A 13587-nucleotide genomic window follows, 5' to 3' on the forward strand; every position below is an offset into this window, starting at 1 on the left:
AAAAAAGATTGAGCTAGTTTAAGTTTCTTCATTTTACATAAGGAGGAATATTACTAATAGATGAATACTCTATGGAGCATTTAAACCTTTATGGAGCATTTATTTATTTATTTATTTTTTCTGGAATAAAGTCTTAATCAGATAATTTTCTTAATCGCTTATATGGATATAAATGTGGTCAACTTTAAGAGATGGATAGACGAGCTCTGATGTGAAATCATCACTTCAGGTCAGGAATTTAATAAAGCGCCCAGGTTTAGGCTATAAATAAAAACATGAGAATCACGTGTGAATTGTGTGAACCATTAACATAGACATTTCAAGATGTGGATTGTGTATATGATGTCATATCTTAGTTAATGTTACACTTGACAAGCTCCAGATGTGCACAATTAACAGAGACCACAAACGGAGTCAAGATGTGGCCATTCGATCTGAAATCACAACGTGCACATTTTTATTCATAAGGTTTACACTTGGCTGCACATAATCATAAATTAATTGTAATTTTGAATATATTTATTTAAAATGTCACTTTATCCTTGTGTTTTTTGGATAATCAGTCATACAAATATTTTTTATATTATTCGGATGAATCCATTATTCATTTTGAAGTCATTATCCGTGCCTTTCCGAATAAGGTATTAGGCTTCGGGCACATCCCTAGTATATACTGTATAAATACAATGACATATATGAAATCTAGCTGATACCGTTTTCAGTCTTGCTCACTAGGGGGTGTTTCAGCACCCTCAGCACCCCACTTCCTGTGCCTTTGTATGGATTACTTTTATGCTGCCTTTGTCATTTTTGGATCTTCTGATTTCTGACCACCATTCACTTGCATTGTGAAGACCAAGCTGTAATATTCTTCTAAAAAGCTTTGTGTGTTTTGCAGAAGAATGAAAGTCACACATCTGGGATGGCATGAGGGTGAGTAAATGATGAGATAATTTTCATTTTGGGGTGAATCCCTTTAAAAAGTGAATAGTCATCCATACAATTTACATATATTAGAGTTGGACATTTACTTCCATGCCATATAAACAAATAAATATCAGAAATGTATTTCTTCCCTTATTTATTTATTTATTTATTTTTTGTCAGATCAAGAATCAATACTGTTGTCAGCGAGGGTCAGCATCCAGAAGGTAGTTCACTGGTAGATTTCCAGTACTAATTCAGTAATCTGAATAATGCCATTAACAAGAATCTTAGACTCATTTTAAGTTATGCAAGTATACCTATTAAGATGATTACTTCCAGCATAGTGAGTAAAACAGTTCAGTGATACCCTTCTTTACTTGTGTGCTTGCTGTAAAATCAAGAAAGAGGGTAATAGCCAATACCAACAACAAGAGCACAAGCAATCATAATTGTGTTTGTTAAAAATGCAACAAATGCAGAATGTGGGAGGTATTGGTGTAGTATACACAATAATTTATTACATACTTTAAAATATTTAAAAAGTAATTAAGGGGGGTTGTGGGGATGGGGGGTTGTCCTCTGGGGGCTAAGCCCCTTCTCTCTTCACACCCTAGCAACACCCCTGCACTCACACTTTACCAAAATTGTGTTGAGAAATATGTATGATGAGACAAAGATTTTTGTGCAATGAGTAGCCCTATTTGTATCTGAAATATCTGCACTGATACAGATCGATAATCATCTACAGTATATATGTGGCGCCATAAACATAAGGGATAAGCTTTCTCCACATACAATTATTATCCTGTTATGTCCCCTTTAAGAGGGAGAGAGGGAGTTAGTAAAGCAGATGTGTGCCTGTGCTGGTGAGGAAAATTAGTTATTGAGTCCACGGATCAACTAATGTAAGGCAGAACAGAGATGCCACAAAGAAAGACAAAATGTGCATGCGTATCATCTAAAGTGGACACCAACTGCAACATATCCACTCCATGTTTGTTCACAGAACTGTTTATGTAAATTGCAGTTGTTTGATTAGCACAATAGTTCACACAAATTGAACTATTAAGGTATGAATTAATGCATGGGTAATATTTAATCTTTCAGTATCATATTAAGGCATTCAGAACACTACCAAGAATATTTTGGAGGTAGGTTGGAAAGTGAAAAATGCATAGACAAAATTTTAAAAGCACTTTTCTGACTGTGAACTTTAGACTATCCAAATGTGTTCCATGCAGAGAAGGAAGGGTGGGCCACACTGTGTGGGCCCCCTCTGATGTCAGCAGCCAATCATAACCCTAGAATACAAAGGCATCAAACTGGAATCAAATCAAATCAAATCAAATCACTTTATTGTCACACAGCCATATACACAAGTGCAATGGTGTGTGAAATTCTTGGGTGCAGTTCCGATCAACATAGCAGTCGTGACAGTGATGAGACATATACCAATTTACAATAACATCAAATTAACACAACGCAGTTTAAACATCTGTTATACATAATTAAACTCGACTTAAAACATCAAATTAACACAACACAATTTAAACATCTGTTATACATAATTACACTCAAAACATCAAATTAACACAACACAATTTAAACATCTGTTATACATAATTACACAACTTAAAACATCAAATTAACACAACACAATTTAAACATCTGTTATACACAATTACACTCAACAATGTACAAATAATAACATACACTGTACAGTATAAAATATGCTGTTTTTTTTTTTTTTTTTTTTTTTTTACTATATAGATACTATATAGATACACATTATTCAATAAAAATTAAAATATATATGAAAAAAGTATATATATATAGAATGTACAGTATTGTACTGTATTGACATTCAGGCTGTCGGTTGATAGTCAGTTGTTAAGAGAGACATAATATAATGACAGTAATATAATTTATGACAGTCCGGTGTGAGATAAAAGAGTAATAAAGTGCAGTGCTGATGTATTTTGATCGTGGGAGATCAAGAGTTCAGAAGTCTGATTGCTGTCTCTTCCTTACAGGAAAGGAATAAACAATCCCCTAGATGACCACACTTTTGTTCTGAGTCTCCGGTCTGAGTGGTGGGAGACATAAATATAACACCACATTCTAAGGCAAACTCCACTCCAGGAGGCAAAACAGAATAGATCAAAGTTCTGAGTCCCCAGACCAGCAAGGAAGGGGGCATTAACAGAATAAGTTATTCTTGTTTATCTTTTTTTTTAATAAAATCAGTCTATTACATCTGTTTTCCTTGTGTTGATACAGACAGGCTCTAAAGATTTGGCTTTAATCTCATGAATCCTTCCGATTATTCAGATGACCAATTCCCTCCAAAGGCATGTGATCAGCTAAGCACAAAAAAGCAGGAAAATGTACCAAGCAGTGTAAAGCCACCAAAGCTTTCAATTCATCCACACTAGAACTTTGACGACCTGACAATGATTGCAAACTAAAACCTAAAACACTTGAACTTGTAAAAGCCATTATCAAGTGTCTAAATAATTTGTCTTAATTTTAAACCATATATCTGTAGTTTTATCATTTAAAACATAACACGATTCCTTTTGTTAAAAGTTCAGCTTGAAAAGTGTGCTTTTGTTATCTTTCTTTACAATAAATGCTAATTTGTTTGATGTTTTGTTCTCAAATGCAAAACTTATATCTCAAACTCAAATTACTTATACAGGGACATCTGGTCACCCTAGTATACAATCACACCAATTCATTGGCTGATGGCACTTAAGCGACACACATAGGGAGCCACGTCACGGAACCCATATAGGAGTTTGCTTTGGTGCCATTTCGCCAGATTTTCTTTCTTCAATGCACGATTTGTCTAAGCCCATGTTTAGTTACTAGCGACTCACATTGAAGCGTGGATTATACAAATATTCTCCCTTTTGAGTGGCAACACAGAATGTTTTTTAGGAAATGCTTACCTCCATGTACACAGTTCTTCGTCGGCAAGGATCCCCACGACGTGTGTGAGCTGTCTGGGCTTTCGCCAAGTGAAAGCCTCGTTGGAGGGCTCGGACTGCCCGCAGTACAAGTTGATGGACATCAGGACGCTCCGCATGAGGTTCGCCTCCTTCAGTGATTTGGGTAAGCCGCGGTTTCATTCTGACTGCGTGTCTGCCAGTGCCTCAGGGAGGTGTTCTCCCATGGAATTCGCACATGGGCATTTGTGTCCCAGTCCGAGGCCCACACTGCGGTTTCCTTCGGCATTGAGGATGAAGAAACCATGTCAACTGTGCTGTTGGATTCCGAGGATTTCGCCGGCAGCCAGGCTGAGGCCTTGCCTCCTAATGGACATGTTACCAATCCATCAGCAACCTATAAGGAGTTGCTTGAAGTGATCACACGTGCAGTAGAAAAGCTGCACCTGGATTGGCTGGATGAAACGCAATCGGAGGAGTGTAAATCCATTTTGGACGACTGTTTTTTAGCCGGCCAGAGCGCGACCACGCCGGTCGCATCCCTTTTCCCCAGACCTCCATCACGGTCCTGGGATCAACAGTACTCAGCCAGAATTACAAATCAATCAGCCTGGGAGTTTGCATATGTGCCATGCCGTGGAGCATGGATATACTGCGGTCCCGGCAGTGGAGGAAACGCTGGCAGCTCATCTTTCTCCATCTTTGGCGGCCACATGGAAATCGAGGCCAACTTTCCCCTCGAAGTCTTGCAGGTGAACTTCAACATTGTTGAATAAAGCTTACTTGCCATCGGGCCAGTCGGTATCGGCTTTGCATGAGAGATTTGGATGAGGGAGCTGGACTGGATGCCGAAGCCATCATGGAACTGCGCAGAGCCTCTGAATTGGCACTAAGAGCTACCAAGCACCTTGCTTGTGCTGTTGGTCAGAATGTGACGGCCATCGTGGCGGTGGAATGTCATTTGTGGCTTACACTCACTGATATTCACAAAAAGGCTTTTTTATTGAATGCCCCTGTGTCGCAGTCTGGTCTGTTTGGCGATGCAGTCCAAATGGTCATGGAGAATTTCCATGTGGTGAAACAGCAAACCACCGCATTCCAGCAGATGCTTCATCGTCGTGAAAGAGAGAAGCCCGCTATGGCTCCAGTGCGTTTACATTCAGCGTCGTCTCAACGTCCCACCGGGGAGCCACAGAAGGCACCGGACACGAGTTTTGCACCCTCTCCGAAGGACTGGCGTCCTCATACGTTCCTGCCATCACGGGCGCACCCACGAAGCCGTTTGGAGGTTGGCTCGGCTCCTTTCAAACGGCTGGCCAGACATCAGAAACGAGCCTGATGAGCTTGTGATGAAACAAAGGGTGAGCCCCCATTCAGCAGACAAAATAGGACCGTTCAAACATATCCGTTTCCTGCCTGTTTGCCCTTTGGTCAATCTTGGGATGAATTCGCCGTTTCCACTCAGTCTCCCCGTAACGTGTGCTGAAATGCCAAAAAGCATTTCCCCCAGTATTCATAAAATGTTCCAATGTTCCTTCCGTGAGCATGCTTTAGGACGACAGTTATTTTTGCTTAAACACAATAAAGGCAAAAGCGTTATTAAACCCTGTTCAATCAGCCACAATGTTAGAGGCGCAAATGCTCCCCTCCGTTGTGCAGTCAACTGCTGGGCAGCTGCCAAAAATAAGTCAAGCAATGCCATCTAGTGGTTACTTGTTGCGATGTAATAAAGAATCATGCATTCATTCCTCTGTCTGCCCATCTAGCGGCTTGGCAGCAGTTACAAGCCTTTTCGAATTGGATAATTTGGACAATAGAGCATGGTTACATCATTCAATTCAGGTGAGCACCACCAATGTTCAGCAGAGTTCTTCCAATAGAGGTTTCTGTTCGGGAAGCTCCATTTTTGATTCGGGAAATTAATTCCCTCTTGCGTCCCATTCTGTACCAGAGGCGTTTGAATTTCACTCTGATAAAGTGCAAGTTCAGAATGCTGATGCTCAAGCAAATTATGCCACAGGTGCAGCCAGGGGACTGGTTTGTGACAATAGATTTGAAAGATGCTTATTTCCACATTCAAATTGTGCCAAAACACGGGCGTTTTCTTGGGTTCGCTTTTGGGGGCAAAGCGTACCAATTTTGCTTCCTGCCTTTTGGACTTGTGTTAGCACCTGGTAAGTTTACAAAATCCATGGATGCAACGCTGACACCCTTGAGGCTTCAGGGCATCCGCAGTTTGAATTATCTCGACGATTTGTTTTTGTTAGCTCACTCAGAGTCTGGCTGCCCAAAACAGAGATGTTGTTCTCAGTCACTTGAACAATCTAGGGCTGCGAGTCAACCTAGACAAGAGCATTTTGTCGCTGAGGCAACAGACGCTGTTTTTAGGGGTGGAGCTAGACTAATTTCCCCAGTGTCTAGTGATGTTCTGAGTGGGACACGTTCTCCCTGCAAGAACGTTTCACAGGCTCTTGGGGCTTATGATCGTGGCATCCGCTGTCATTTCCCTGGGCATGTTGAATATGAGACCTTTTCAATGTTGGATGAACTCTGTAAAGGGACTTCAACCACTGACACATGCGTTTCATCCCATCATAATGATGTATGGGTGCTACCAAGCTCTGTTACCATAGAAACAGCTTTCTGCAGATGGGTGTTCCATTTGGATAAGTGTGCTGCCGCAAGGTGATAACGACAGACGCCTCCTCTATGGGTTGGAGCGCTGTGTACGAGAACCTTCCTGCTTAAGGAGTATGGATGGGTCAGTGGCTGAATTGGCAAATAAACTGTCTGGAGATGCTAGCAGTGTTGTTGGCTTTGAGGTTTTTCTTTCCTGAAATTAAGGGCAGTCATGTCCTCATCCGGTCGGACAACAGGTCGATGGTGGCATACATCAACCATCAGGAGGGGTGCGCTCTCGTGCCATGCTCAGGCTGGCACATCGCACTCTTCTGTGGGCACGGGACAATGTGCTATAGCGGCTGAACATGTGCTGGTAAATGGAGTTTCTGTTGGAAGACATTCTCCTGTCTCTCATTTTATGTGAGGAGCACACAGGCTTAGACCTTTTCGTCCTGTCCATGTCCCTTTATGGGATTTATCTGTGGTGTTAGAGTCACTCTCGGCTGCTCCATTCGAGACTTTAACATTAGTATCTGATCCATTTCTGACTCTTAAAATGGCCCTTTTATTAGCATTGGCATCCTTTAAGAGGGTTGGTGATTTGCATGCCCTGTCGATAAATCCTTTGTGTGTGGAATTTGCTAAAATAATCATAATTTGCGCTGTTAATATACTTAGCTACATATAAACATATTTATGCATGTAAACTAGGGCTGTCGATTTAACATGTTCATTTAGTGTGTTTAATTATTTAAAAAGTAACGCGTTAAAAAATGTATGTAAAAATCACGCCTCCTGACGTGTATGTACATTACGTAATAAAAGCATAGATTTTCCTACCATAAAAGCAATTCAAGCTTGAAGTATCTGTTTTTAGGAATCACACCTCAACAAACCTTACAAGCAGCGAAACCACAGAATGAGAAACATGAATGAGCTCCAATCGTGTCCGTTCATGCACACACATGCACAACCGACAATGAAAAATAACGCAGATGGAACGCAATAATGTCATGGAAGGATTCATTCTGCTGGTTTGTTTCTATGTGTCTCCCTCGTGTTGTTGCTGGTGCGGAGTTAATCACGTGGCAGCGTTGCCCAGCAGTGCTCATTACCAGCCGCTGCTTGATTAGCTCGGCACCTGCACACTATCTTCTCTCTCCCTTCTCTCTCGACGACACACTCATTGTCTCTGCTTGTATTGTGGATCTGCTGGTCATATGTTATGTTTCTGCCCATTAAAAGACAGAGCCCACCAGTAGTCCAGAGGTTACTGGTGGGTGGATCTTCTCTACGTAAACCCTCTTCATCTACTCTCCTCCCGGTACGGCTGCAGTGGGATACCCTTCACAATTCCTGTGATGCCATGGTAGACTCGGAGCAGAATCTAATCTCATCGATGCATCCCTGGTCAAATCCCTCAAGATTCCTACCTCCACACTCGAGCATGAGATTCCAGTTAATACCCTCTGTAACACTCAACTCACCGAAATTACCTAGGTCACCACCACCATCAGACTCATCATTTCCAGTAACCACAATGAACTCACCTCTTTCTATGTCATTGACTCTCCCCTGGCTCCAGTCGTCTTAGGTCACTCCTGGTTATCCTCACACAATCCCCACATCGACTGGTCCAGAAATAAAATATTGGCTTGGAGCACTTACTGTCATTCTGCTTGTCTTCTGCTTCCCCTGTTTCTTGTTCTGTGTTGCAGGATGAGCCAGTGGATGTTTCCCATTTTCCTGTGGTGTACCATGACCTGAGAGAGGTGTTCAGTAAGTCCCGTGCTGCTTCTCTTCCTCCACATTGTCCCTACGATTGTGCTATTGAGCTTAAGTCAGGTACGTGTCCCCCTAAGGGTGGTTTATACTCACTCTCAGCTCCTGAGAGGGAGGCCATGGTGAAATACATTTCCGATTCTCTGGCAGCTAAGATCATTAGGCCCTCTTCTTCCCCTGTTGGCAAGGGGTTCTTTTTCATGGATAAGAAGGATGGTTCCCTTCCTCCCTGTATTGACTATTGTAAGCTGTACGACATCACGGTGAAGAACACTTACCCTTTGCCATTGATGTCTTCGGCATTCAAGCGTCTGCAGGGAGCCAACTTTTTCACGGAATTGGATCTCCGCAACACCTATCATTTGGTCCGCATAAGGGAGGGCGATGAGTGGAAGACTGCTTTTAACATCCCTAGGGAGCATTTTGAATACTTGGTTATGCCTTTTGGTCTAGCCAATGCCCCCGCAGTCTTCCAGGCTCTCGTTAATGACATGCTGAGAGATATGGTTGATCAGTTTATTTTTGTCTACCTGGATGACATTTAGATTTTTTCCCATTCTCTCCAGGAACATGTTCAGCATGTCAGGTGAGTGCTCCAACGGCTGCTAGAAAATGGGCTGTATGTCAAGGCTGAGAGGTGCGAGTTCCACTCCCAATCGGTAAATTTTCTGGGATTAATTGTGTCACTGGAGGGAATTCAGGTAGATCCAGCTAAGGTTAAGGCTGCGGTGGATTGGCCAACCCCGGATTCTCGCAAGGCCCTGCAAAGATTCCTGGGTTTCGCCAATTTCTACCGGCATTTTATTCGCAATTACAGCCAACTAACCACACCTCTGACTAGTCTCAGGAGGCTGATTTAGCCTTCACCAAACTCAAAGGCCACTTTATTTCGGCCCCAATTCTAATCAACCCCGATCCTTCTCTTCAGTTTGTGGTAGAGGTGGACACGTCGGATGTGGGGGTAGGTGCGGTACTCTCCCAACGAAGTCCCTCTGATGACAAAATGCATCCATGCTTCTTTTACTCCCATCGACTTTCTCCCACTGAACGAAATTATGATACTGGCAACCGTGAGCTTCTGGCTATCAAGTTATCCTTGGAGGAATGGTGCCATTGGTTAGAGGAGTCTAGGGTTTTTTGGTCTTTCCAAATTTTGGAAAGAGTTTTGTAAACTACTGGGGGCTACAGTTTGTCTTACTTCTGGTTTTCATCCCCAGAGCAACGGACAGGCTGAGTGGGCTAACCAAGATCTAGAGAAAGCTTTACAGTGTGTGGCATCTCACGACCCTATGTCTTGGAGCCAGCAGCTCACATGGGTGGAGTACGCACACAACTCATTGCCAGGATCATCCATGGGCCTTTCTCCGTTTCAGGTTAGTTTAGGCTACCAACCACCTTTGTTTTCAACACTGGAACCTGAAGTCACGGTCCCCTCTGCACATGCTTTCATCCAGAGGTGTCATAGCACTTGGATCAGAGCCAGACGGACTCTCATCCAGGTGGGACGACGCACTAAGGTCCAAGCCGATCACCACCGGTCTAAGCCTCCCGTGTACATTGTAGGTCAAAAAGTGTGGCTTTCTTCTAAGGATATTCCTATGCATTCAGTTTCTAATAAACTCACTCCCAAATTGATTGGCCCTTTTACTGTTACCAAAATCATTAGCATTTCATTTCAAATCATCCCCAGCATACAAAAGGATTCACCCCACTTTCCACGTTTCCAAAATTAAGCCGGTCATTCATTCTCCCATTAATCCGCCTGCCCCTGTTCCCCCACCGCACGCCTCGTAGACAGGGAACCTGCTTATTCGGTCAAATTCTGGATTCTAGATGGAGGGGGCACGGTTTCCAGTACCTGGTGGATTAGGAAGGTTATGGTCCAGAGGAGAGGAGTCGGGTCCCGGCCAGGGAAATACTTGACCATTCTCTCATTGACAGCTTCCATCAGCAGCAGGTCACCCATCCTGAGCGCGCCAAGAGGGGGAGGTATTGTCATGGGAGTATTCATTCTGCTGGTTTGTTTCTGTGTGTCTCCCTTGTGTTGTTGCTGGTGCGGAGTTAATCACACGGCAGCATTGCCCAGTAATGCTCATTACCAGCCGCTGCTTGATTAGGGCTGCTTATAAGGGAGAGAGAAGATAGTGTGCAGGTGCCGAGCTCGGCACCTGCACACTATCTTCTCTCTCCCTTATAAGCAGCCCTTTTGTGTGAGTTCAGTATCGGATCGTTCTCTTGTTGTGTGCTTTGTTACTCGTGTTCTCACGCTGTTCTCTGTATTTTTTAGTCTGGATATTTTTGCCTATTTTCCTGTGCTCCAGCCATTACCATCAGCTCCATTCACCAGGATTTCTCACCTCTGGTTCTCTTCTCCAGTCATCGCCATCTCACTCCCTGGAATATACATTGCCTCTACTCTCTCCCCGCTGCAGCTGCCGCCGTCAGAGTCCTCCACCTTCATCTTCTTCCACCTTGTCTCTGGACTGTTCCGTTGTTTGTGCTACTTCATATTTTTTCATCATATACCTGAACTTTTCAATCAGTAAACATTGTTATATTTTTACTCCTGCATCTGGGTCCTATTTATATCATGACAAATAATGCATACTGTAAGAACGTTGTGTGTGTACGTTGACTAACTCAGTGCAAAACCGATTTCTGTCAACTGTAGGCTTGTTCAATGAAATGAGAAGAAAAACAATATATTGAGTTCTTAAAGCACATTTTTTATTATCTAATCAATTCATCTTCCACAATAATGCAATTTATTAAAAACTGAATTTCAATCCGTATTACATATTTATTAGGCCCTACATATTATATTTTTAAATATTTGAATTATTACGCACTTTTTATATGAATTAGCTTTATTTGGGGGCCTTTCTTAGCAAATAATAACGTATGCGATTAATTGTGATTACTACCATTAATTAATCGGCATGTCATGTAATTAATTTGATTAAAAAAATTAATTGATTGACAACCTTAATATAAACACAACTTATGCTATCAAACTTTGTGACAATATTGACTTGTTGACCTGTACTAGATGTTGATGCTCTTTGCAGATGCTCGCCAAGTAACTGAAGTTTTCCAGGATTATACCAAATATCATTATTGTTTTCTGCATTTAACTTCTAGCAGTGTTTAGTTATTTATTTATTTATTATTTTTTCTTCAAGATATATTAGATCATTTTAATTTATATTTATTAGTTGGACAGCAATATCACTAATAAACACAGATAACAGCACATTATGGTACACAAATAACCATATAGCAGGGTTGAGGCTGCTCAGTGCATAGATGGCAGACCTCCTGGGAAAAGGTTGCTGCTGGAAGAAGTGTTAGTGATGCCAGCAGGGGGTGCTCACCCTGTGGTCTGTGTGGGTCCTAACACCCCAGTATAGTGTAAAAAGGCACCATCTTTCAGATGAGACGTTAAACCGAGGTCCTGATTCTCTGTGGTCATTAAAAATCACAGGGCACATCTTGTAAAGAGTAAGGGTATAACCCTGGTGTCCTGGATAAATTCTCCCCATTGGCCCTTATCAATCATGGCCTCCTAATAATCCCCCTCCATTAACTGGCTGTATCACTCTACTCTCTCCTCTTCACCATTAGCTGGTGTGGTGAGCGTACTGGCGCACTATGGCTGCCGTCGCATCATCCAGGTGGTGGTTGAGAAGAGTCCCCTGTTCACTATGTGAAGCACTTTGAGTGTAGTGTCAGAAAAACACTATATAAATGTAACATTAATTAATTCATACATAATAGGTCATTCATATTATTAGAGCTAATACTTAATAATTAACCCGGATATAGCTATATGTAACTTATAGTAACATGAACATTATTCCACATTATTATATTATACAATTCTTAACATACAGGTGCATCTCAATAAATTAGAATGTCGTGGAAAAGTTCATTTATTTCAGTAATTCAACTCAAATTGTGAAACTTGTGTATTAAATAAATTCAGTGCACACAGACTGAAGTAGTTTAAGTCTTTGGTTCTTTTAATTGTGATGATTTTGGCTCACATTTAACAAAAACCCACCAATTCACTATCTCAAATAATTAGAATATGGTGACATGCCAATCAGCTAATCAACTCAAAACACCTGCAAAGGTTTCCTGAGCCTTCAAAATGGTCTCTCAGTTTGGTTCACTAGGCTACACAATCATGGGGAAGACTGCTGATCTGACAGATGTCCAGAAGACAATCATTGACACCCTTCACAAGGAGGGTAAGCCACAAACATTCATTGCCAAAGAAGCTGGCTGTTCACAGAGTGCTGTATCCAAGCATGTTAACAGAAAGTTGAGTGGAAGGAAAAAGTGTGGAAGAAAAAGATGCACAACCAACCGAGAGAACCGCAGCCTTATGAGGATTGTCAAGCAAAATCGATTCAAGAATTTGGGTGAACTTCACAAGGAATGGACTGAGGCTGGGGTCAAGGCATTAAGAGCCACCACACACAGACGTGTCAAGGAATTTGACTACAGTTGTTGTATTCCTCTTGTTAAGCCACTCCTGAACCACAGACAACGTCAGAGTTGTCTTACCTGGGCTAAGGAGAAGAAGAACTGGACTATTGCCCAGTGGTCCAAAGTCCTCTTTTCAGATGAGAGCAAGTTTTGTATTTCATTTGGAAACCAAGGTCCTAGAGTCTGGAGGAAGGGTAGAGAAGCTCATAGCCCAAGCTGCTTAAAGTCCAGTGTTAAGTTTCCACAGTCTGTGATGATTTGGGGTGCAATGTCATCTGCTGGTGTTGGTCCATTGTGTTTTTTGAAAACCAAAGTCACTGCACCCATTTACCAAGAAATTTTGGAGCACTTCATGCTTCCTTCTGCTGACCAGCTTTTTAAAGATGCTGATTTCATTTTCCAGCAGGATTTGGCACCTGCCCACACTGCCAAAAGCACCAAAAGTTGGTTAAATGACCATGGTGTTGGTGTGCTTGACTGGCCAGCAAACTCACCAGACCTGAACCCCATAGAGAATCTATGGGGTATTGTCAAGAGGAAAATGAGAAACAAGAGACCAAAAAATGCAGATGAGCTGAAGGCCACTGTCAAAGAAACCTGGGCTTCCATACCACCTAAGCAGTGCCACAAACTGATCACCTCCATGCCACGCCAAATTGAGGCAGTAATTAATGCAAAAGGAGCCCCTACCAAGTACTGAGTACATATACAGTAAATGAACATACTTTCCAGAAGGCCAACAATTCACTAAAAATGTTTTTTTTATTGGTCTTATGATGTATTCTAATTTTTTGAGATAGTGAATTGGTGG

General features: G+C 42.1%; 1 protein-coding gene across 1 annotated transcript in view; it reads right to left on the reverse strand.

The window, feature by feature from the left end:
- The window catches only part of nrxn1b (neurexin 1b), a 582675-nt gene that overhangs the window by 380246 nt on the left and 188842 nt on the right, over positions 1–13587 (reverse strand). The window lies entirely within an intron of this gene.

The sequence above is a fragment of the Myxocyprinus asiaticus genome, chromosome 23 (assembly GCF_019703515.2).
Source record: "Myxocyprinus asiaticus isolate MX2 ecotype Aquarium Trade chromosome 23, UBuf_Myxa_2, whole genome shotgun sequence".
Lineage (NCBI taxonomy): Eukaryota > Metazoa > Chordata > Actinopteri > Cypriniformes > Catostomidae > Myxocyprinus > Myxocyprinus asiaticus.